General features: G+C 40.6%; 1 protein-coding gene across 1 annotated transcript in view; it reads left to right on the forward strand.

Annotated features, from left to right (window-relative positions):
- The window catches only part of NDST2 (N-deacetylase and N-sulfotransferase 2), a 127613-nt gene that overhangs the window by 32856 nt on the left and 71865 nt on the right, over positions 1-22892 (forward strand). Inside the window, 1 exon segment of the mRNA XM_009641998.2 lies at positions 10760-10833. The gene's annotated coding sequence lies outside the window, so the exon portion shown is untranslated.

Raw genomic sequence — 22892 nt, forward strand, 5'->3', positions numbered from 1 at the left:
ATGTCCAAAATGAAAATGGGAACCATGAAGAAAAAATGATAGTTTAAAAAAACCTATGATTTTTCAACATACTTGCTGATACATGGGGACTACAGGGAGAACTAAATCCACCTCTGTAGGTCACCTTTAACAAAAAGCACACTGTATAGATAAGGCTATAAAAAAAGTACCATATGACAGCATGTCCCATATGCAATACAAAAGTGAGAACAAACTCGGAATTGAGAGGTGGTGGGTTTGGGTGGGGGAGGGAGATTTAAATGTGTCCTTCGGGAAAGAATCTGTGTAAAGAATTGAGAAAGAACTAAGATGGCAGCGGCAGCAGCCAGGATTTGCAGAGCTTTTCAGTCCTTTGTTTGGTTATCTTGCATAAGTGCTTTAGCCAGGGACTCTTTCAGTAGCTGCATGGGGCCAGCTTGGAACACAAACGTGCATGAATCCAAATGTAATTTCCCTGTTGTGCACATTCTGGCTGTGACAGCTCAAGTTATGAATGTAAAATAGCAGAAAAAAAAGTTCAGAAGATGGCCAGGCCTGAAATGTTAATAAGAACTGACTTACCCAGAGCTCCCGTGAGCTCGGCAAAGGTGCTGCCCGAATTTTAAGTCTCGCTGCTTCCACGCTTCATTTTGCTGTGCCTTGGAAAAGAAGAAATACCCTGTTTCTCTGTGCATCTAAGTGATTCAGCATAATAGAAGTAACAAACATGTACTTCCATGTGAGACGCAAAGCAGGCAAAGGGGGTGATACTAATTCTTTGCTCCAGTTTGTGGTCAGTGCCGGCACACAGACTTGAGTCGGCGTCAGTGGCTTTGATCCGTAGACATGAAGTACTGTATGGAGAACGACAGTATCTTTTCCCTTTCAGGCAATTCTGTTTTCTGTGGGATAATATCCTGCAGCTTTCCCTAATTCCCAGTGTTCAAGAGGCATTTGTCTTTCCTCTGGGGAGGACTGCTGCAGAACAAGGGGTTTCCTCCTCCCCATCAGTACACTGCTCGCAGAAGGGGCACCTCATCACGTCTGTGGGACAGCTTATCTCGGGGACTGTGCAGGCAGGGAAAGGGCTTTTCCCTCCTCTGCATGCAACTTGCAGAGCAACGAGAAGTTGCAAAGTTTACAACTTTTCCCTGCTTCTTCAACATCAGATTTTCCTGGGTCTGTCCTCTCTCTCTTTTTCCAACCTCCTTCCATCTCTTGTTACCATGGAGAATGAAATGCCAGTTCCATTCAAGTTGTCGGCTGAATAGGTTTTGAGGTTGATGGATGGTGAGAATCTCTTATCCCTCCTTCTCCAAACACCGCCCCTGCCTGGTTCTTGACATTTCACTTGCCAGAGACTGGCAGTCAGCAAGAGGGAGCTGAAAAGGAGGCTGGCAGTGTCCTGCTGAGATGCTCTTTCAGTTCAGTGGATGAAATCAGCAGCCGTGAGAAGGTCTTAAGGACTTTGGTGCAGAGCCTTGTCCTCAAGCTGGCTGAGGCATGAATGCTCACTTGAGTGCACGCTCCCGCTTCCCCAGAGCACCCAGGGAGAGAAAGATTCATGTACGAGACTTGCTCCTGCTTGCATCTGTGTTTCAAGGGGTGATGTAACCTCTGCAACGTAAAGGGAAAGGTAAGGAATGAGTGAATACAGTGCATGCTCTGGCATAACCTGTTCCTCTCATATATATTTCTTTTAGCCTTCATCTTAGTGCCGTGTCATACGAAGAGTGGAATTTCTTTGCTGCATTCTGACTTGCCTGGTTTCCTGGCTGCGATGCTGAAGTTAGCAGGAGAGTCTGCGTTTAGTGGGATTCTAACAGTCCCCGTATGCACTGGTTGCCTACGCGCAGTATTACTAGCACAGTGTCAAAACAGCCTTCTGAATAAGGTACCTTTTAACAACAAATACGTGGAATTGTGGATTTTGGCAGGCCCAGGGTTGAAACGTGATGTTGGCATGCTGCTGAAGTGCATGAAATGGAGCTACAAAGCAGAAAAATCAAAGCGATAGCACTGTAAAATTACACAGCAAATATTTCTTTGTTGGGATTTATTACTTTTCATGCAAGATAACTATGGTTTTAAAGGGGATCAGAAGATTTTTCAGCTTATGCTGAAAGGCTTAAGCTTGTCCTTTTTACTGGAGGAGTTGTTTTGACTGATGACCACTTAATAGTGTTTGGGAGAAGTGAATACCTGGCATTGTTTGATAGGTGTGTGGATTTCTTTTCTGGAAGTAATGGTTAGTAAATTTTATGACTTTAGAATTTAAATTCAGACACTTTTTCCAACTAGAAGTGTTTCACGAACATATACTTGTTGGGAGAGGGAAAGTATTTTTGTGAGCTTTCTGCTAAAACCTGCTGTGTCAGGACCGTACCAGCACAGGAATTAATACTGGTGGTATACTTTAGCAGGTGGCATTTCAATTTGTTTAAGGTCCTATGTGGAAATTTGTTCTGGATGCTTTTGAAAAGCTAAGCTTGATAAGTGATTGTGAACTCTTTCAGTACATCTTTTCAGAGCATTGCGCTAATAAATATTTCCATACCTTCTATGCGTTCCTAAACTTGCTAAACAAATACATGTTTGCACGCTACCACCAACAGCTTTTGCATCTGTCTTAGCTCCTCAAGAGTTCACTTTCCGTTTGATGCTTTATGTCCTGTTGTTGGATTGTTGTCTCCCTGCTGGAGTTTTCCTACTGTCCAGTTGCTTTTCCTGTTGTGAAAGCCACTTCCAAAATACTAATATGTTAGCTGTTTGGCCACTGGTGTGTTAGAAGGGAACTTTTTAATTCCTGCATCAGAAAGGCGTGTGTGTGTGTCAATACATGCAAAATAAAAATAGATATACATATATGAAATATGTATGAATATACTATCCCATTCTTTAATTAGTTTCTTGTAAAGATTGTGTTAATATTTTTGTCCCCAAAGCTAAGGATTCCCTAGAGGGATGCAAGCATAGTGGACCCAATTACCCATGACTTCTAGTTATATGAGAATGATACACAGGACTTTGAGTTCCTGGTTTGAACCTGGTTGGCTGGGGTACGGCAAAAAAACGTAGATTTTTCAAAAATAAACCACTGAAGCAGCTTCTGTTTACCATCACCCATGTCAGATGGAGTTGAGAGAAAGAGGTACAGGGAGGAAAAAAGGGGGCAAGTCCACTGGGACGCAGAATGATACTGTAGTTTGGGATTAGCTTCCTAGTCGGCTTCATGTTACCATTTGGAAGGGATAGGGGAAAGGGAGCTGAAACACCATCAGCATCAAGGCTCATAGGTGTATTTCCATTTATCCTGTTAACCTGCTGGGTTTTTTTGATTTAGATACTACCTTCCGTATGAAAAAAATGTACTGCTACCTACCTATGAGTTTGCATGAGATGAAATCCCTAATCTTTCTTTCCCGCTCTGTTTCTGAGGATTGTTATGCTAATAATTTTAGAGGTTATCAAAAGTTTTTCTGGATATTTCTGACGGGTTTCAACTTCTGAAAAAAGATCTTCCAGTTTTTGGCATGGATATATTTAGATTCGCTTTGCCCTCTGAAATGCCTCCGTCTCTTCCCCCCACCAAGACTGGCCTTTACTTGATTGTTCAGGGGTTTTTATTTTTATGTTTTCCCTAATGAGGATTGGACTGACTTAATAACAACAACAACAACAATAAATTTTATTATTAGGACACATCTGGTAGCTTCTCTGCTTCATTCCATCTGGTCTTTGCTTAAATTATTCTTGGAAAATTTTTTAGTGTCTCACTCATTTTAGATTCCGAGTTGCAAAATACTGGCTTTGTAACTGCTCTTCTGTAAACTGTCACTCAGATGCTTCATGGGTTCCAAGATTTTCGTGAATATACTGTGGTCAGTACTATTAACCACCTAAGGTGACTTTTTTCCTTTATTATTCCTAGAAATACCTCCTGGCTTCAGAAATTGGTGCTTAGGTGGTGGCTACTATAATCCAGTGATCCTTCCTGGTATATACTGTTCTCTTACAGTGTTTTTTTCTGCTATTCTGAAGGTTGCTGCTGACATGATTTACTAGTATGCTACTGTCTAGATTTTTCTAGAGAGGCAGAACGCCATGAATTCCCTAGCTATGGAAATTCTGAAGATTTTACTCTTTGCCTTAGGTTTTGATTATGGAAACTGGTTCTCATATTCATTCTTTTTGAATTCACGCTTTCTGAATTCTGCAATAGCCTGGCACACCCGAGACCTATCCTTTATATTGTACAAAATATAAACACTAAAAGCAAAATGCAAACACCCAAATGTTATGTGATTTAATGTCACCTTCAACTATTTATTTAAATTCAAGCATTCTGAATCTGTGGTCTTTCTGAAATACCTTCCCTAAGCCTCAAAAATAAGTTAGGTTTGGAAATGCAGCAAAATGAAGGCATTCCAGAGTGACAGTGTTGTCCTCTGCCGTTGGACTCCTTAATTTCCCATCAGTGGATTTATTCAGTCTTCCACAGGCCGCTGTCGCAATACAGCATCACGGGTCCTGAGGCGCGTGTTGCGTAGCACAGGAGACCGTGGATGCAGGCAGTCTGTCGTGCCCCTGTGCCTGGAATCTCTGAGCCTAGGAATTGATATTATGCATGCACGGTATTTTTGGACAAAAAAAAATGGCAGCATGAGGAACATCAGCAGATAGTGATACTGTATCCAGCGACTAGGGGGGCTGAGGACCACCTTACTGACATGCCTGCTGTGGTGTACAGGAAAGGAGTAATTCTGTATTGCTCATTAAGCCCATGCAACAGATTGCTAGCGAACTTGTTTAATATGTTTAAATGACATCTCAGTTCATGCTACAGCTAGTTTGAAGAGAAGTAAAATAAATTTGTCAAACGTGTTACTCTAACTTTCTTGTTATCTGTCATTATCTTTGACAAATAGTGCTCAATCATGTAGAGAAGTTACTAATTCTACATTAAAATATTGATGTAACGAATTGTTGCACTAAGACTAGGAAAATTTGCTGGATAATTTGACTATTCTTCATTTGGTTATTATTTGTAATCCCTGTTTTTTGTCTTTCATTCCTGTTTCATTCAAGCTGTCGCTTAGTGGAAATTAGGGTATCTAAATCATTTTCCATATTTTCCCAATGTCACCTGGGTCTTTTATCTGTCTGCCCCTTTCCTTCTACTGCTTAGCTTGTCCGTAAATGTGTTGGTTCCTCCCTGCAGTCTTTCCCTGCTGTACTTTTCTTCTGCTACCATAATACTTCCCTTCTCCTGTCTCATCTGAACAGTAGCCAGAGCTTGTCATTTTCTTATCTCTCCCTACAGCCTCCTGGCTGCTATTTATGTACAGGCAGCTGCAGGAAGATCCAGCTCTAAACCTCCTTCTGTTTGCTAGATGTTTTACTTCACCTTTTCCTCAGTGATTAGTGCCTGTGTTTCCGTTCAGAGCTTTCCCAGGTGGTGCAGCATGGAACTGGAACGGCCCTCGTTTGCTTCGGCTCCACTCCTGCCCCTGCTGCCTGGTGCCCCCGTCAGTGGGGACAGGCAGAGCTCTGCTCACTGCAGCTGGGGAAAGAGCCCCGAGCAGAGCAGCAGGCTGAAGCTGTCTGTCCGTGGATTTACAAAGACAGCTCTCCACCGATTCATACTTTGCAAGTTGCGTTTATAACCTTAAAGTCTGGAAAATTAATTTTAGTCTAGCTTTTGCCAAGGCTTCCTACCAGCTCTGGTCAAGTGAATTTTTAAGCTCTTTTATTATAGGCTGGTCTATATGCAAAGAATGAGCATCATGCTCTCCAGTTGCTCATTCTCTTATCTCAAGTGTCATTTACTAGAATCTCTCTACCTTTTGCCTCCTGTAAAATGTAAACTGAATTACAGGCATATAATTAAATCAACATATTAAGTGTGTAAGGAATGAGAGGCAGTGGGGATTTTGATGGCCATGTTACAATATTAAAATCTATGATATCAGGTATCTAAGGTATTTTCTAGTGTATTGAGAGCACTGGTTGTGTAAAAAAAATTTCCAGCTGAGATAAAATGTGTTTCTGTGCTAGGTCAGCACAACAGGCTATCATTTCCCCTCACCTGGCAGAGCTGCTGCTCCATAAACTGTGTGGCTGCTAGTTAAAAGACTCGGATGTGCAGTATTACTGCTCATCGGGGATGGGGAGATTTGAATAATTGCTAAATACTTGTGAAGGTTTGACTGGAAAAAATGTGACAATTTCAGGTACTCTACGTTTGCTTTTGCCTGTAATCCCTGTCCAAGTCACTCTGTTGCATCTGGCATGCTTTATACTTAAAATTACCTTGGTGTCTGAGACCGATTTTCTGCCTGATTTTTTGTGCCTCAACATTGTGCATATAGTATTGGTGCTTGCATTATCTATAGATGTAGAGCACTGAATTCTCAGAGCTGAGACTTTTTATTTATATTTAGTTTGCATTATGCATAGCAACTGAAGGTCCTGTTATATTGCCATAACCCAAAATTGGAACACAAAATAAAAATGAAAAAACATAAAACAAAATATAGCACAGGAGGTATGACCAGAAGCAGGATTAATCTCTGTAATGTAAATACTATTCCCTCTAACCTTGGATTTCTGAATAGGTGTTTGATGTCAGTTTGCCATAAAGACTGGGAACAGCAGACTAGTGTGGGATGGAGTCAAATTTGGGTGCAACATGAGGGGTGCCCCTTGTAATTGGATGGATTTGTGTAGCGTATGCCTCAAGGCCAGCTGCTGGCTATTTCAGATTTGTCCCTCTGGAATCCTCTCTGGCAGTCTTGTTCCGCTTGTAGCACTTGATACCAATACACGCCTTCCCACCCAGTCTGGTTATCTTTGGTGGCTCTGTATTGAACTTTCCCAGCTGGGATATTGGTTTTTTTATTCTATCAGTAGAGCAAAAGGTAGGAGGGAAGCAGGGGAAGGGATATCTGAAAGTGGCATTTGCTTCTGTTTTAAATAAAAGTTAACATTTTTTTTTTGCAGCAGAGAGACACTGTAGAAGAGACAGGAGGACATACTAGGGACAGCTTTTGAAAATACTGCTTGTATTCCACTCTTGTTCAGGGTTTTGACTCCTAGAACATATTCAAAGTTCATTACCATTTTACAGTTTAAAAGTCCAGGTGGAAATAACCAGTATCTCAGTTGCATAGTGGTTCTTGAGGTTTAGGACTAGACACACACTCACACAAAAATACGGTCTAATGGACTAGGACGTTCTCTAGCCAGCCTCTATATCCCCTGCATTCCCCTTTAGTCTGTATAATAAAGATACTGTTTTGTGAAAGGTGGTCTCGGAGTATGCTTCTCCTGGAAAGGTCAGTGTTGCTCTCATCTGCCACAGTTACGGCATTTCTGTCTTGCTTCAGTTCCTTCAGTCAGGCAGCTGTAGGGTGCATTTGATCAGCTCATAAATCTGACCGACTGATAGTAATTTTTTTTGTGGACTAGTTATTTGCATTGGTGTGCTATGAAGAGCCAGGGATATGGGTCCACTTTTTTTGCTGGTAGCCACTAACATTGGTTTATGCTCCTTTTGGAGCTGTACCCTGAAGCTGTTAACCCTCCTCTGTAATATGCTTTTGGGTAACTGACATTACATTGCAGATGAGTACACGACAAGCTGCAGTTTCTTCTCCTATAAACTATCTCATTGCAGTATAATAACGGTGCATGTGTGAGTCGTGACGTCCTCTTACGCAGGGGTTTTCAGGCTCAGCTGACTGTCATCTACAGGAGTAACATCAGCTCTGAGCCAAGCTAGCATGGCCATAGATGGAAACATACTTCCGTTCTGTCCTTCTCTGTCTTCTCTCATATGTGCTCTCTTTTGGGCCTAACCCCATAGGACCAATTACTGCTTCCTTATTTCCTGGGACCTTAAACTTGTGTTTCCATCTGTGCTTTGTAACCCCAGAAATCAGGCGTTGCGTGAGGTTAATCACAAACACTAAACCTGTGCTGCCATACGTCGCCCTGCGATGCCTCTGCTCCCGAGCAAGGCTGAGCAGCAGAAGCTGCCTGTACACAAAACAGTGTCTGACCCAGTCAAAAGACATTAACTGGCTTGGCAGGGGAGCTGGCCCCACTGTGTCAGGTGAGAACCAACAAGATGCCATCAGGAGTTGCCATCAGGTACTAACTTGGAAGTTGGTTTTGAGATTCACTGCTTTGGCAGTTGATCTTCAGAGACAGTACAGATCTTTTATTACCTTAATCCAAATGTGCTTTTTCTTGATTTATGGGGAAGGGATTTACACAGTAAAGGAAGGTGGCTTCTAGTACCATCTTCCCATTTCCATATTTTATCTAACAGTTGCTTCAGTTGTTTGAAGTATGTGGGTTTGTTACTCTGGATCATGGATATGAATAGATGCCAGTAGCATGAGGCCTTATCAGCTGTGAGCAGCTGTATTTGCCTTTTCATTTTAAATCTAGGCACCTAAAGTGCAGATGAACAACAAACCTCGGTTTTCCGGTAGGTAAAACTTCTAAACTGTTGCTTCTGGACTTAAAGTAAACTAGCATTACCCTTTTTGGGGAAGGCTGTGACTTACGTGTTGGAGCTCACAGTTAAGGTTCAGGGTGGTGAGTATTAAGGTCTGTAATGATTTGGTTTTGAAATGCTATGTATGTATTGGCAGTCATGCTTAACTAAGTATATTACTTGCATATAATGGACAGCCTAGAGAGTCAAGACCAATTTCCTTGCAAGTATCATCTTTATAATTTTTGCAGAAGTGGCTCTTGGGGAATGCCTGAGGGTGCTGGGAAGGGAAGAGGAATACACATGGGCAAAACTTTAGAGGACAGGATTTCAAACACTATATGGGGGATGTTGCAAATAGCCTTTGTAAGCATGATAGGTTAATTTTTGACCTCTGAGTTACTGTGTAGGCACTGAAATTGGCCTTTTTCTTCTATTTAATTTTTACAGCTAATGTTTTATTTTCCATGGGTACATTATTCAGGTAAGAAGTTATCCATACAGAAATCCCAGTCTCAGACTTGGAAGCAGTACACAGGTTTTTGCATGGCTCAGACCCTGAGGTAATTCACATGCTGAGCACAGTTTTGTTCAGAGCCACTGCTGATGCCTCTGGTTTGTGCTTCTGGAACACAGGGTGCTGCGAAGCGGCTTTGGAGAAGCTGGAGGAGCATTCAGGAGCCAGCTGGGGTCTACGACTTGCAGATTTGGGCTGAAGCTCTGGCTCTTAGGGCTGTGGGGCTGATGATTGCTGGAGTTCCAGGAGGGATAACTGGTGAAAGAGTTCCATATTACAGGTACTCTGATCCCTTCTGCTTTGAGAGATTTGTCAGATGGGGTTTCTTACAGGGCTGCCTCTGTACCCCAGCTAAGAGTCTTCCCAGAGCCTGGGGCGCTGCAAAATGCAGTGCAAAGATGCTGGGCTTCTGCCTCTGTGCAGCAGCCTTTGCGTGCTCGGGGTTTTCTGTTATCTGGCCATTCCCATCCCCCACTATCCTGGAAAATGGAAAGCTGACTTAGTTTGTTAATGCTTGCTTGAAAGCTGTATCAAGTGGTGTCTGACCAAGCTAAGAATAAAGTGTTTAGTTCAGATGTTTTCTCCCTGGGACGCTCGATGTTCAGAACGTTTATGGAAAAGATTGAGAGGGCAGATAATCCTGTACCTACCTCTGCTGCTAAATCCATCCCCCCTTGAATAATGGCTTTCTTACCTCAAACCGTGTACGTTTGTTTTAGGATCTTTTATCTCTGTAGTATAAAGGGCAAAGGTGCTTTTTTTATTTTCTGGTTCCAGGAAAGCCTGGAGGCCTGTGTGGTTTGTGTGTGCTAAGAAGTTGCATAGCAGAGGTATTTTATAAAACAAACAAACAAACAAAAAACCCCAACAAAACAACAAACCCAGCAAATTTTCTTCCGGTAAAAAGTGTCAGGTTTCTCCCCCTTACATATTACGTTGTCAAATTGTGAGAAGGTATCCAAAAGGAGGTGTGCGTGACTACACTGCTTACCATAATGTAACCTCCCACGGGAGGCAGTGCTAATATTTGCTTGCATTTGCCCCTATGGGGTAGAAAAGTATTGTTCTGTCCTTGGGCTGTGGTAGTCTACAGAGAAGAAATTAACCCAGTTTGTTAGCTGTAAAATCTGTTGCCATCTTACATGGAAGTTTTTGTTTCCTGCACCCGGTTTTGCAACATTTGGTACGACGGGTCTTCAGTAGTGTCATGTCATGTTGTGCAAGACATGTCTGCTCACCTAGGAGAGCACCTCGCTCTGCACTGTTTTTATCCTTTCAGCTGGAATCCCTTGGTCTTCCTAGTCCTTGGTATAGCTTTTCTGCTTAACAGGTACAACGATGTGTAACAGACTGAGCAACAGCACATGGCTGAGCCTCCTCTCTCTTTCAGGAGCTTGTGACCAGAGGCTGGTCAAAGGAATGCTCGATAATTCTTATTAACCCAGGAAGAAGGAGGAAAATAAAAAAATCTGGCTGAAAAAGATAAGACCAGTATGCGTAACTTACAGTTCTTCTTTAATATTTTTATTTTATTTGCAACTTTGGGTAATTTCTAGTCAGTTCACTTATTCCCTGTTCCTGGCTGAAGGAATCACTAAAATCAGCTCTACTTTAATTTCCTGAGCTGAAAACTGCAGTAGTTCAGGTACTGAAGTGAATCGGACACCCTGGCTGGAGAATGTATGCAGTCTGGAAAATATTACTGCCTTACACTGTCAGGTACACATATTTATATAAAACTTCTTCTCTCTCCTCAGGTTCATGGTGTTTTCACTAAGTCTACATTTGGTACAGCACAGCAGTTTCTCAGACTGCACATACGCTTCTTGAGGTAAGGAAGAATTGATATAAAAGATAATTTTGGTTTGGGTAGCATGGTAAACAGACATTGGGAGCGGATTCGTATTTTGTGGGTCTTTGGTTTGATATGTTGATAAAACTCATAAGAAACAAATCTTTGGTGATTTGGGACATTAATCTATGTCTACATTATTATAATTCAATACTTTATGCTTTCTTGATTGTGTTACTTATGAAATGCCATAAAGTATAAGTGGTCAACTGAAGCTGAGTAGTGACTCTTCGGGTTTTCAGGCCTGTATACTCCTTGAGGTGAGATTTCATCCCCTACCCCCCCTTATCGCCCCCTTGGTATTGGCACTGAGTTAAAAAAGTGTTAGAATCTGCGCTGGGTATTTAGTCTATAGTGCTGTATAATGATATTATATATAGTGACATACATCAACATCTATGTATGTTTACAGATGGAAAGACTTAGATGCAGAACGAAAATTAAGAGTTGACTTGTCTGGCTCTTGGGCAAAATCTCCTGGGTAGGAAAGGATGTAATGTGATCATGTGTGGTGTGGCTATTAGTATGTTAGGTCTAAGGTTATTCTAGGTTATTCTTTTTAGCTTTTCTGTTTTGTCCAATATGCTCTTCAAAGATCGACTTTTTGTACCACAATTATTCAAGGAGTGGGGGTATGAAGACGAAGCAGTAACCTTCTCCAGAGTGCACTGGTAGTTATTTTTGGTGCTAGCTTGCTGTACTTTCAAAAGCAGAAATATTCATTTTGCTTCAAGTGACTTTGTCCTTCAGAGCTCAATGGGATGATGATGCACAAGATTAGGAGCTGTCAGAAGTTCCATCCTGTGGGTTGCTTTGATGTTAGAAGCTGGAGCCAACTCTAGAGTGTCAGAACAATAGATTTAATTTCTCATCATCACCTTCTGGGAGCAGTGGTAGTAAGAGATTATGACTTGTTGTCTCCTAAGTATTCCCTCAAACATGTATCCCTGCTAGCTCCTTATCAGCTGCTGTGCTGGGCTCTCTCTGGCACCAGAAAGCATGCATCTTCCAGCCCTTTGGGAAGTGCCCATTTCATGTTTCTGTGTGTCTCTGCAGTTAATAAAATTGTTTTGAAACGGGGAATTTAGAAAGTAAGAAGGGTCACGCTTCTGGGTTTGGTTTATGTGAAACTCTTTGTGTTTAATGGGTCACCTGTTTCTGGGCTGGGGCTGGTCACTGCAATGTGGTCCTCATAACACAGTTTTGCATCACCTGGGACAGGCATTGCAGAGCAAACTGTGATTCAGCTGATATGGTAAGCAGGACTGGGGTATCTATGTTAAATTTCAAAATTTTGTGTTAAACCTGATGTCACTTTTCAGCAGGGATAGACTCTTTAATCTTCTTGTTATCGTGCTCTAGAGGAGTTACAGGGACAGGAACATCTGTGCTTGCTGTATAAGTAAGCCTGACTGCTGTTTCAGGAGCCAGTTTGTGCTTTTATCCAGTGTCTGTTAATAGCAGAGAGAGTGCAGGCCCTGCGCCTTCCTGCAGGAGGCTTTACAGGATGGCACTAGCTACTGGCATTGCAACATGTGGGCCTTGGGGCTCTATCACTTCCCATTGACTTGTGGACGCTTCTGAGATCCAGAGCACTCCAGAAAAGTTAGGAGGCATGTTGGTTGCAAGTGAGGGAAAGTCAGTAGTCAGCCAAACCCTAAGCTTGGTAGGTGGGCATAGATAGATGACTGAAGAGGTTGAATCATGGCTTTAGTGAATAGATATGGAATGGATATTTTGCCTCTGAGCGTATCTTGGAGATCCTCCAGCTTCAACCTTCCTACAGATTTGCTGTGTTGAGAGAAAGGGGGTATGATTTCTCTTTACTATCTCCCTCTTTGTTTCTGTACTCCTTCCTTTCTTTTTGTTTATGATTGTTCTTTAAAGAAAAAACATAACCCCCACCCTTACAGATTTTCATAATTTTAACAAAACAAAAGGGAGGTGCATAGGAGCCTCATTCATCACCTTTTGTCACCAGACTTGATTTGACATCTGAGACTACAGAGAAACTTTGGCAAGTGCAGTGATTTCCCGTGTGGGGGTAATAAGAGAGAAAAAAGCTGTCAGTTAAAAAGCAGCAGGAGCTGCATTAGCAAATATAAATTAAACAGATGGCTAAGATACTGCAGCTGTCGCATAGAAGCTCCAGGAAGATCCTTAGCTTAGAGCTGCAGGAGGCTATTTTAGAAGGAAAGACGAAAACAACAACTTTAAAGCAAACTTTAGCATGACGAAAGAAACAATACAGCCATTCAGATGATTATATGAAACTTACCCAGAACTGATTTTTTTTTTCTTCACCTTTTCAAATCTTAGGACTCTAAAATTAATTTAGGATCAGGTATTATAAGATCACATTACAGATTTTCATATCATGGGTTTGTCTGCAGGTTTAGAGGTACTCTTCTGTACTTCTGTGTGAGACACTGGCTCTGACATGCTCTGGAAAGCGGAGAGACGTGTGATACGCATTGCGCAATTTTGATCTTCAACTGCTTGTTTTAGAGCTGTTTCAAGAAAAACTTCTAATGAAAAAATTGTTTATAAATAAAATGTTTGTGGAAAAGCAGTGTTAAAACTGCTAACATTTTGGTGGAGGAAACACCTGCATTTAAAGTGTCTTGCGTGTTCAGTCTTAAGGTAACATTTTTTAGACTAATTTTCAGCTGGAAGGTGACTGTTCTTTTCCTTTTTGAAAGAAGTGATAAACCTGCATCCAACTATGTTCGTTATGTTAAAATATGGACATATGTTAAAATGAGGACAAATTGGAATATCAGTGCTATTTCTCAGAGGCCAAAAGGCAATTAATTTTCTAAACATTGTGTCCATAATGTATTTTCCTTAATTAGGACTGATTGTTTGTCACAGATACCTTGTGTGTAAGCAGAGACTGTTCTGCTGCCTTTATAGTTAGGTGAAGATGTGAATTATGAAATAGGTGCAGCTGCATTTGAAGCCTGTGTTTTACATTCAAAGAAATAGTGTGCGTAAATGGACTCCTAGACAGGCTGATTGATTTCCCAGAGTTCTGCTTTGTCTGTTTGCTTTTTTTACTGCAAAATTTTCACGTGTTTATGGTTGACTTTTTAAATGATACTTAATATGCAAGGATTTCTGGATTTTGATTGTACTACAGCCCTTTGGGCAAAATTAGTATATCTTCAATTCTGCATATTTTTTCCAAATTGTGTTATTCCTTTGCAATAAATACCTTCAGGTGCAATTAGATCTAATTCTAAAATTCATCTATACAGATGATTTGAGAACTACAAAACCTACATATAAAAAAAATTAAATCTTCTGTTTCTCTGTATTTATCCTTCTTCCCGTCATCCCCATGAAGTTTGAGTACATAAGCCCTAGCATGCTCTGAAAGTCAGTGAACCTCCATTCGCTTAGAACTACGAAGCTCATCATTGAGATGTGAGTGCTCTTTACTGGCTGAATCTTTAACTGTCATAGACTTTTTCCTGATCCTAGTTGTTCAAGACACAAATCATGAAGGGCATCAGAGGTCAAACAGCTTGAGCTTGTTTGTGTGAGCTTCCTGAGAACATGTAGCCTCAGTCTTCCCATACTGTTCAGGGTGCTTCAGCTGTCTGTCCAAGTAGAAGTGAGCTCCTCATCACTTAACTGTGCATTTCTTGTGTGGTTGCAGCTTTGTGCTTCGCTGTAGAACAGAACAGTGATCATGCTGAGTAACTTGTTTCCACCCTTTAAATTTCATTTCTACCCCTGCTCTTTGTAGCAGTTATAAATTCCAGAAAACTAAGAGGGAAAAAGCCTCACCCTGAGTGTATGCCTTTTCTTCCATTTTTGCTTGAGAGAAAAAAGTCAGCCTTGAAGTGTACTTGAACTTGAGAATGATAAATGTGGGATATCTTTGTCAGTGATGGAGGGATGTTTCAAAGCTAGGTGACCTTCCACTGGGAAGCCTGGCCTCAGCCTCCACATATTTGCTCCTAGACTTTCGCTCCAAATGCCTTAGCTAAAATTCACTGCTATGACATGCTCAGCAAGGGAGCAGTTTTGTGTAGGCAGGACCCAGGGCATGCAGAAAGGTTATGCACTGAACCCTGTAAAATTCCCTCTGAGCTCTCTTCCTGGGAAGAAACCAAGGGATCAGTCAGCGTCATCAGATGCTAAAGAGAGATGGCAGTTAAGAAGGGATGGGAAGGAGTTAAAACAGAGGAGTGGAATGGGAAGAAACAGAGGGCCAAGATAGCCTTGCCATTAAAGGTGGTTAACCTTCAATTTTCCTGCTGGGTATCGCAAAGGCAAGAATTAACTTTTCCAGCTAGAAATGCAGTTACTGTCTAATGGCCATATTCTGTCCTTGATCTTCATGCAAACCTTCTGTTGATGCCAATGGAAGATGCTGTGGAAGATGGAGGCATTGCATGGTTGCTACACTGTAGGTACAGCAAATTGAGTGCTGTCTGGCTTATGGTACAGAGCTAGTGGGGAAAATGTCTTTATAGTTTTTGAAAGAAGGCTGTGACATAAATTTTCGTGTCATATGAATTGCTAATAACTAACTTATTGATTAGGAACAGCTGCTTACATGCAAAATGTATGCTAGTGGAAAAAAGAAACATAATCCAGCTTTTTTTTTAATGCTCTAATGACAAGAAAGTGCTTCTTAACTGGAAGCAAGAAAGCCTAGCCTTTTGGTACTATAGCTTAGCCAATCTGCAAAAAGATTTCAGGTATTTTGGCTCTCATTTGAACCTTGTTCTTTTTAAGCCTAGTCCAGAACTGTCAAATCCAGTTTTTAGGTTAGTGCTGTTCTTCATGCTATATAGACAGGTACATCAGTGACTGAGAGAACATTTAGCAATTCTAAATTACTGCTTATTATTATGTTTAACATTTTGGGGTCACATAAATAATTCTTATGTGTAACAAAACAGTGCATAAAGTAGTCCTGGTATGTGGGCTGTGTATTCTGCAGTGCTATGTCAGTAAATAATAGGTTACTGATTAATTTACAGTAACTGGTCTTTTTCTAATTTGTCTCAGTAGCAGAGAAGTTTGAGTTTCATGATTACTTTTGCTGTAAAGTAGATTTAGCTTTACTTTTCAGTGGAAAGCAACTGAATACACCCGCCTAAATTTTGGTAACAAAACCCATTTTTCATATGAAAAGCAAATTTTCCATATAGTTAAGTAGCATACTTCCCTTAACTGTGGCAATTCCTGTCTTTGGATTTTGGGCTCCATTCCAGATTCAAGCATGTCTGATCCAAATCTGTTTGTGGAAAAATGTTTAGCCAGTTTGTAACCTACCACAGGTTTGAAACATGGCTCTGCCAAAGTGTTAACATTGTGGTGCATAGCTTTGGTGCTGTGGCTGTTAGAAAGTTGTGTGCTACTGCAGATGGATATGGAGAGACACCCTTCTAAAATAAATACAGATATCTATTGGAGAAAAACCTTCCAGAGATGTGAGACAGATGAGTTTCCTTTCCCTGTGCAAGCAAGCCCTTAGGTGATAAGATTTGCTACAGACTTCTAGCGAGATGGGGAAACGTCGAAAGGCAAAATGTAAATGCACTACTGGTGGTAGCTGCAAGCTGCCACCCTTAGCAGCACAGAATTAGGCTAAACATGACTAGAAAAAAAAAAGGCAAGTAGTCATTTGGGAACCTGGCATGATGGCACCTCTCTCCCTTCGTTAGGAGACAAATAACAATTGGATATTGGATATTGTTTTAAACTCGAATGAGAAAGCTGGGGTCTTGAATAGAAAATAATGATAATAGCACAGTTAAAGATGACTCACATGAACTAGCTTCTTGTACTACAGTCTGTGTTCTTGCAGTTGTATAAGTAGTTTCTAGGCATTCATTCTAGTGCTGTTAATATTCTGGTCTTTTCTTTTCAGCAGAATATATCTGACCAAGGCTTTATCTTAATTGCCTTTATTCCTTTAGCTTCTTGCGTCTTAAAGGGAAAAATAACCCAACAATTATTTTGTATAAAATAGTAAAGTCAAATGCGTTTGCTGCTAAAGGGATCTCTTTACAGAGGGCTCTGTTGCTTCTAGCTCATTCACGTGAATAAATGAACACAGAGCCTTGGTATTGTGAAAGTAGTAAATACACATCCTTCATTTGCAGTCTCCAAAATATGTGGTCAGAGCTACCCTTTAGGGTTTTGCCAGCATAACTGTGTTTTGTTAAGATTCTGCAGAAATTACCCTTAGCTGACATACAATATTCTATGCTAGATTCAGTTAGATACCACCAAAAATGTGCTTCTGCCAGTATAGCTTGTTTTTTTCAGGGAACCGGTATTAGCTGTTCTGGCAAAATAACTTTTTTGCCTGTGTAAACCACATCTCAACTAGGCAGATTTGCTAGTATAGCTATTTTAGCAAAGCCTTTCTACTGTAGAAAAGACCTTATTGATAATACTGTGAGGTTCCCACAGTAGATGAAAGGCACAATACAAAGGGCTTTACAAACATGAATTAAGCTTCACAACACCCCTGTAAAATAAATCATTCTTCTAGCTTGCCAATGTCTAGTTTCTTTTAATATGAGATGTTTTGTGGGGATGAGAAGGAAGGGTTAGAAGATTCAGAATTGGGAGAATTAATGTCTGGTAGCATTGTAGCATTGATAAACTAAACAAACTTCTAACCTGTTGGAATCCCCTGCCATCTCTATCTGATGTTTAAAATGTCCTAGCAAAATCAGTGGGTTAGAGTATCAAACAGCTACTGGTTGCTGATTTCACCTGATTCTTGATAGTATGAGGAGTTCTAATGTTGACACTTGGCAATTCCTTTCTTCTTCCTGGAGCTGGCTTTTTTGTATGGCATGTTCTCGTTAATGCTGTTTTTAACTGCAGTGTTCTCTCTGACTGATTTGTGTTAGACTCTTGCAGTCTCATACAGTTTATGTAGTTCAGGGTATGAACAGCTTACACAGTTAAGGGATCTCAAAGGGAATGGATGGAGGGACAGAACTATAGATTTATACACAAGAATGATTTTAAGGTCAGGTCACTCGAAAGTTAAAGTAGTCTGAAAGGTGGAGTAGACACAGAGTTTGTCTGTATGGTCTTAATTCAGCCATTTTTGTGTGTTAATTATCGGGTAGTCTTTAATTACATTATCACATGCTATTTATTCTTTTTCATCTCTTAGGGAACAAGGAACGGAAGAAGTCCACTAGGATGTAGGTTAATTTTCTTCTTTACCATTCACCAGCATTGCTTTTGAATTCAGCCTGTAAACTTTTGGGGTAGGCCCAGGCATTTCCACAGTCCTCCATTAAACACTATGTCCTGGATTCTGTATTAATACATCTATCAAGAATTTAAGCAAGCTGTGCAATTTATCCTCTTCCCAGTTCAAGGCCTTCATGTGATGGTAATTGTTTTCACTAACAAGATACCTTTCCTCACCAAGTGTAGTGAGGGACTCACTTTTGAAAAGCTGTCATGGATCCCCTGAAATCCTGGGAGATGGTGGAGATATCTGGGCTGACTGTGTTCCTAACCCATACTGTGTGCTAGGGGAAGCTCCAGTAGCTGTTCGGCAGCGTGCTTGATCCTCCAAGAGCTACTTGATCCGATAAGAGTACTTTTGTGCTCTATTTCCACAGCAACAGCACACTTTCTTTTTTTTTCCCCTCTCAAGGTGGCTGTTGCTTTGAGAATCAGACCTATGGAAAAGATTGGCCTTCTTGTCCCGTGCTGAGATTTGACCTTGTACAGGTCAAGAGTGGAGAGCAGGATGGGGAGAGTGTGACTCTTGGCAGAGCCAGTGCGATTATGAAGTGACAGTGGAAGGAACGAGTCCTACTTAATTGTGGGGTTTAGTGTTAATAAAATGATTGTGTTGAAAGTTGTGGCTCTTCCTAAGCTCTGCAAATGAAAGGCCTGGGGCTGGGACATTGGTAACGGTCATTTTAGCCCTTTGCATGTGCTCTTGTAATCATGTAGGACCGCGTCCACTTCATGCATGTGTTCGTGCACAGTATGAAACCAGGTGTACTGCTCATAGAGACTTCTGTGTGGATGTCACAGTAAGAAACTTATTCTTCTCTCACAGCTTTCGTCCTAGCATTGTGGGGAAGGGCAGTGTTATGTTTAATTGCTCCACTGAAATAGGAAGTAAATGTTAAGCCATCTCTTGGGCATGGTACCTCCTATAGCTAGCAAGACACTTCCCTTTAAACTGAAGTACACATGCCAGTCTCAACATATGCTGCCTGGAGGACTAAGCAGCTTTCAATTTTTGAAATATTTCCATAGATCAGTCCCTTCTTGTTATCATTTAAAGGTGGATGAGAACAGAAGCATATGGTTTGATTCTGATACCTTGCTGGGGTTGGCTTTTTTCATCTGTAGTTAAGAAAGCAGTCTCTTCTTACATGGATGCCTAATGCAAGCCTAAATACAATTGCTTTACATTTTCGATCATTTTATTTTGCCTCTTCCACAGTATCCTGGTCATAAGAACTAAACTGTCATCTTTTTCTGCAGAGCATATAATTTGTGGTACTGAGCTGTTCCGTGTGATTTTTTGTGTCCTTTAGTCCGCTTCCCTTTCTTACGAATGGCATGTTCCAGGGAATGTTCTAGTAAGTGCTATTCTGCTCTTAACACACTCACTAACTGAGTATGTCGTGGAGTAATTTAAAATTTCATTTAATCTAAAATTCAGACAAGTCAATTATATTATTAATATTGGATTCAGCAATCTCCCTTCCTTAAAGAGTGAATATCTAAAGTGGTATCTGTCACTATGTTATGTTTTTACAGTAAAGGCTTCTGCTTGATGTCAGAGTGTGGTGGCTCTTCACCATCAGTATTTCAGTTCCAAGCAGTTTCGAGTCAAATAGTAAGTGGATGTGTTGACTGGCAAAATCAATGGCTAATGGATGAAACCACATAATCTGGGGTTATCATGGAGAGGCACGTTGTTTATAGCCATCTTCACAGAGCTAAGGCCAGAAATTCACTGATGCTTACCCATATAAAATGTAAAAAGCTGTTCAGGATTAAGCATCCAAGTCAGATATGTCATATATGTACACAAGCCAGAAATTAATTAAAATACCTTTTATTACTTTCTAATTATAAGCACATCTGGATGTCCTTTTCTTGTTAAAGATCTTGTATTTAGTTCAAAGATGAAGAGCATTCCAGTACTGAATCTTTTTAAGATTGAAAATTGAATTTACAATTTCAAGTCCTGCATTCATTGCTTGACTTTAACTCTTTCTAGTTGTATCTAGCTCTTTTTGACTGCACATTGAAGAAACTATATTTTAGTTTACTCAAGAACTTGTTTATTGAAAGACCAGAGTGTAAAATTCCATGTCTGTTTAACATTCAGTAATTTACCATTAAGCTACTTGACACGAGTTAAAATTTATGTTAATACTGTCTTGATTAAACAGCACTCATCACTCACTGTGATTTGGCCAAATTGGTTTGCTAGCAGATGTCTCAATAAAGGAGCTATCCTCCTATAGCATGTCCAAATTAAGTTGAGTGTATTGCAATAAAGTTGTGCACTTAAATAGCATCTTTCATTTCAAAGCACTTCACACAATACTATATGGTATTGGGAAAACATACTAGGTAATATAATGACCAAAGTAAATTTATACATTTTAAAGAGCTCAAGACATTTTATCACTTCAACGTATGTCTTGTATTACAGTTTTTAGTGTTTAGTGCACAATAGTTGTCTAGTGGTTTCTAACACAAAACTCGGTTTATATAGCTTGCAGAAGAAAGTTTGAGTTAACCCTGCAAAGGTTGAAACATATACCTCTACAGATACTAAATATTTCAAACCACAGCTTCAAACTACTTTAAAGTAATCCTTTCCAGCCAGTCTTAGAATCTGCAGTCCTCTTCAAGCCTCTCCTATTTCATTTTCTTCTAATATAGTTTTATCACCACAGATAATACTTGTGATTTCCCATCTTTCCCTTCGATTATTCTTTGGTGCCTACTTAACAGCATCACTTAAAACTTCTATTATGTGGGCTTTGCCAAAATAATTGAAAACAGAAGTGCAGAGGACATTTTTTTCTGTATGCAGTGTTAGGTTCATAGCTAAGGGTTAAGACATTCCTCCTTAAGTCCTCACAATTTGTTTCTATGTCTTCTTTTACTTCAGTTTGTGTATGCAGGGAAAGCTCATACAAATCATAATTGTGTATATGCAAATCTAAGGATTTTCTACATTCAAATTGTTTGCCTGGAATGTGCTTTTCCAGCTCCCATTTTTCAGCCTCTCCAGCATTTGGAAATTGTATTATATTTGCAGTGTAGTGGAAAGCAGATACCTGACACATGACACCAAACAAGTCCCTGCCTAATTTTTTTCTGTTTAAGAATTGGACTAATCATGTTCTGCATTTACTTAATGGTTACGTTATCGATTGTATTTTACAGATAGCATGACTGAGAGCAGACACTGAAGACAATTTGCCCAAGATCCCAGTATTTCCTGTAATTCTGGTTGTGTTTTCCTGATTTGATTTGAAATTATTCAATTAAGAACTGTGTAATTTCATATATGTGTGATGTATCAAGTTTGTGGCTCATCAGATAGCGTTCAGACTCACCATTTCCCTCTGTGCATGCACCTGGCTGGGTTTTCTTGTAACCACAACTCATTTTATTGCCAAATATTCCCAAGCTTAGTATGACATGGGCCATCTAGTAAGGTTGATGTCCGTGCTATGTTACAAGGTGAATAGTTAGTTGGATTTCAGCCATCCTTGAAAGCAAAAAGTATTTTTTCAAAATATTAAAACTATTTCTTGCATTTGTTAGGTCTTTATGTAACTCAAAGGCAGTTGAAGCAATTTTACTTAAACCCAGGATGTAATATTTCAGTGCTGAAGGCAGAAGTTAAAGAAGCTGAGGAGCAATTGCCAACAGGCTGAGAAAGTGGAAGAGCTAGTTGGCACAGCCAGGAGGTGCGGGGGCCGCTCCCCTCCTGGCCTCCCTTTAACTCCTAAGTCCCCGTACGCTGTTGGCTGCATTGCTGGTGGGGAAGTGCGAGATGTGAGAGTTTTTAATTTGATCTAGTGCTGGTACTGTAACACTTAAATGAAAGATACAGCAAGTGAGAACTGGTGAGAAATCCAGTGAAGGCTTTCTGAGGCATTAGTGGTCCTCAAAGTGGAGTCCTCTTACATTATTCATGCCCTTTGAGCTTTTAGCCAAGCTGAGCACTCTGCACTCAAGTGTGATAGGAGAAGGTAAAAGGAAATTAACCCTGTAGTGATATATTGAAAGTTTCTTGCCAAAGTAATAATTTTGACGGTGTGTTGAGGGGATAGAAGCATGCCTGAGAGAGGGGAAAACAGATTTCAACTCTGAAGTGATCTAAGGTGGTGCTCAAGAGTACTCTGCAGCAAAGTGATAGAAAGGCCGCTTGAACCTAAATGCCAGTCCTGGGGTCCCTTCCCGTCTTATCCTTCCTCAGCTGCAAGATGAGCTAGTACTCAAAGCTTTCCAATGATGCTATGCAAAGCTTTGCTTAGAAGGCTGTGGTGTGTTGAGACTGACTGTAGTAGCCAAGACTTCTCAACGATTTGTAGATCAGGTAGCAGAAATCTGTACGTGAATTCCAGCTTGACCCTGTAGATATTACTGTGTTTGTGATTGTTTCTTTGAACGTGCTTACCTTTGCTTAGGTAAACTCTTTGTGTTTAGGATTCTTCTTTTCTTCCTCTCCCTCCTACCATTTTTAATTTATCCCATCGTTACGTACAGTAGGACTATGTGCTCAAGGGAGCTTTTAGGAAGGGTTCAGAAATGGGAGGCTTTTAATGCAGTCGATCTATATTGGTAATTGATCTGGGATATTTGTGCTGGAGTGGTCTCTTATATCCAGCTTTTACTCCCTATCTATCCCCGAGCTCCTCTGAGGTTTCACAGCGAGTATCCAGAATGTAAAACAGATCATTGCAAACTCGTGGAGAATGACCTCATCCAGAGGCCGAGTTACTTTGCGAGGGGAGTGGAGAAAGTGACCGTAAATAGAA

This window comes from Egretta garzetta, unplaced genomic scaffold, assembly GCF_000687185.1.
Source record: "Egretta garzetta isolate BGI_Z169 unplaced genomic scaffold, ASM68718v1 scaffold56, whole genome shotgun sequence".
Taxonomy (NCBI): Eukaryota; Metazoa; Chordata; class Aves; order Pelecaniformes; family Ardeidae; genus Egretta; species Egretta garzetta.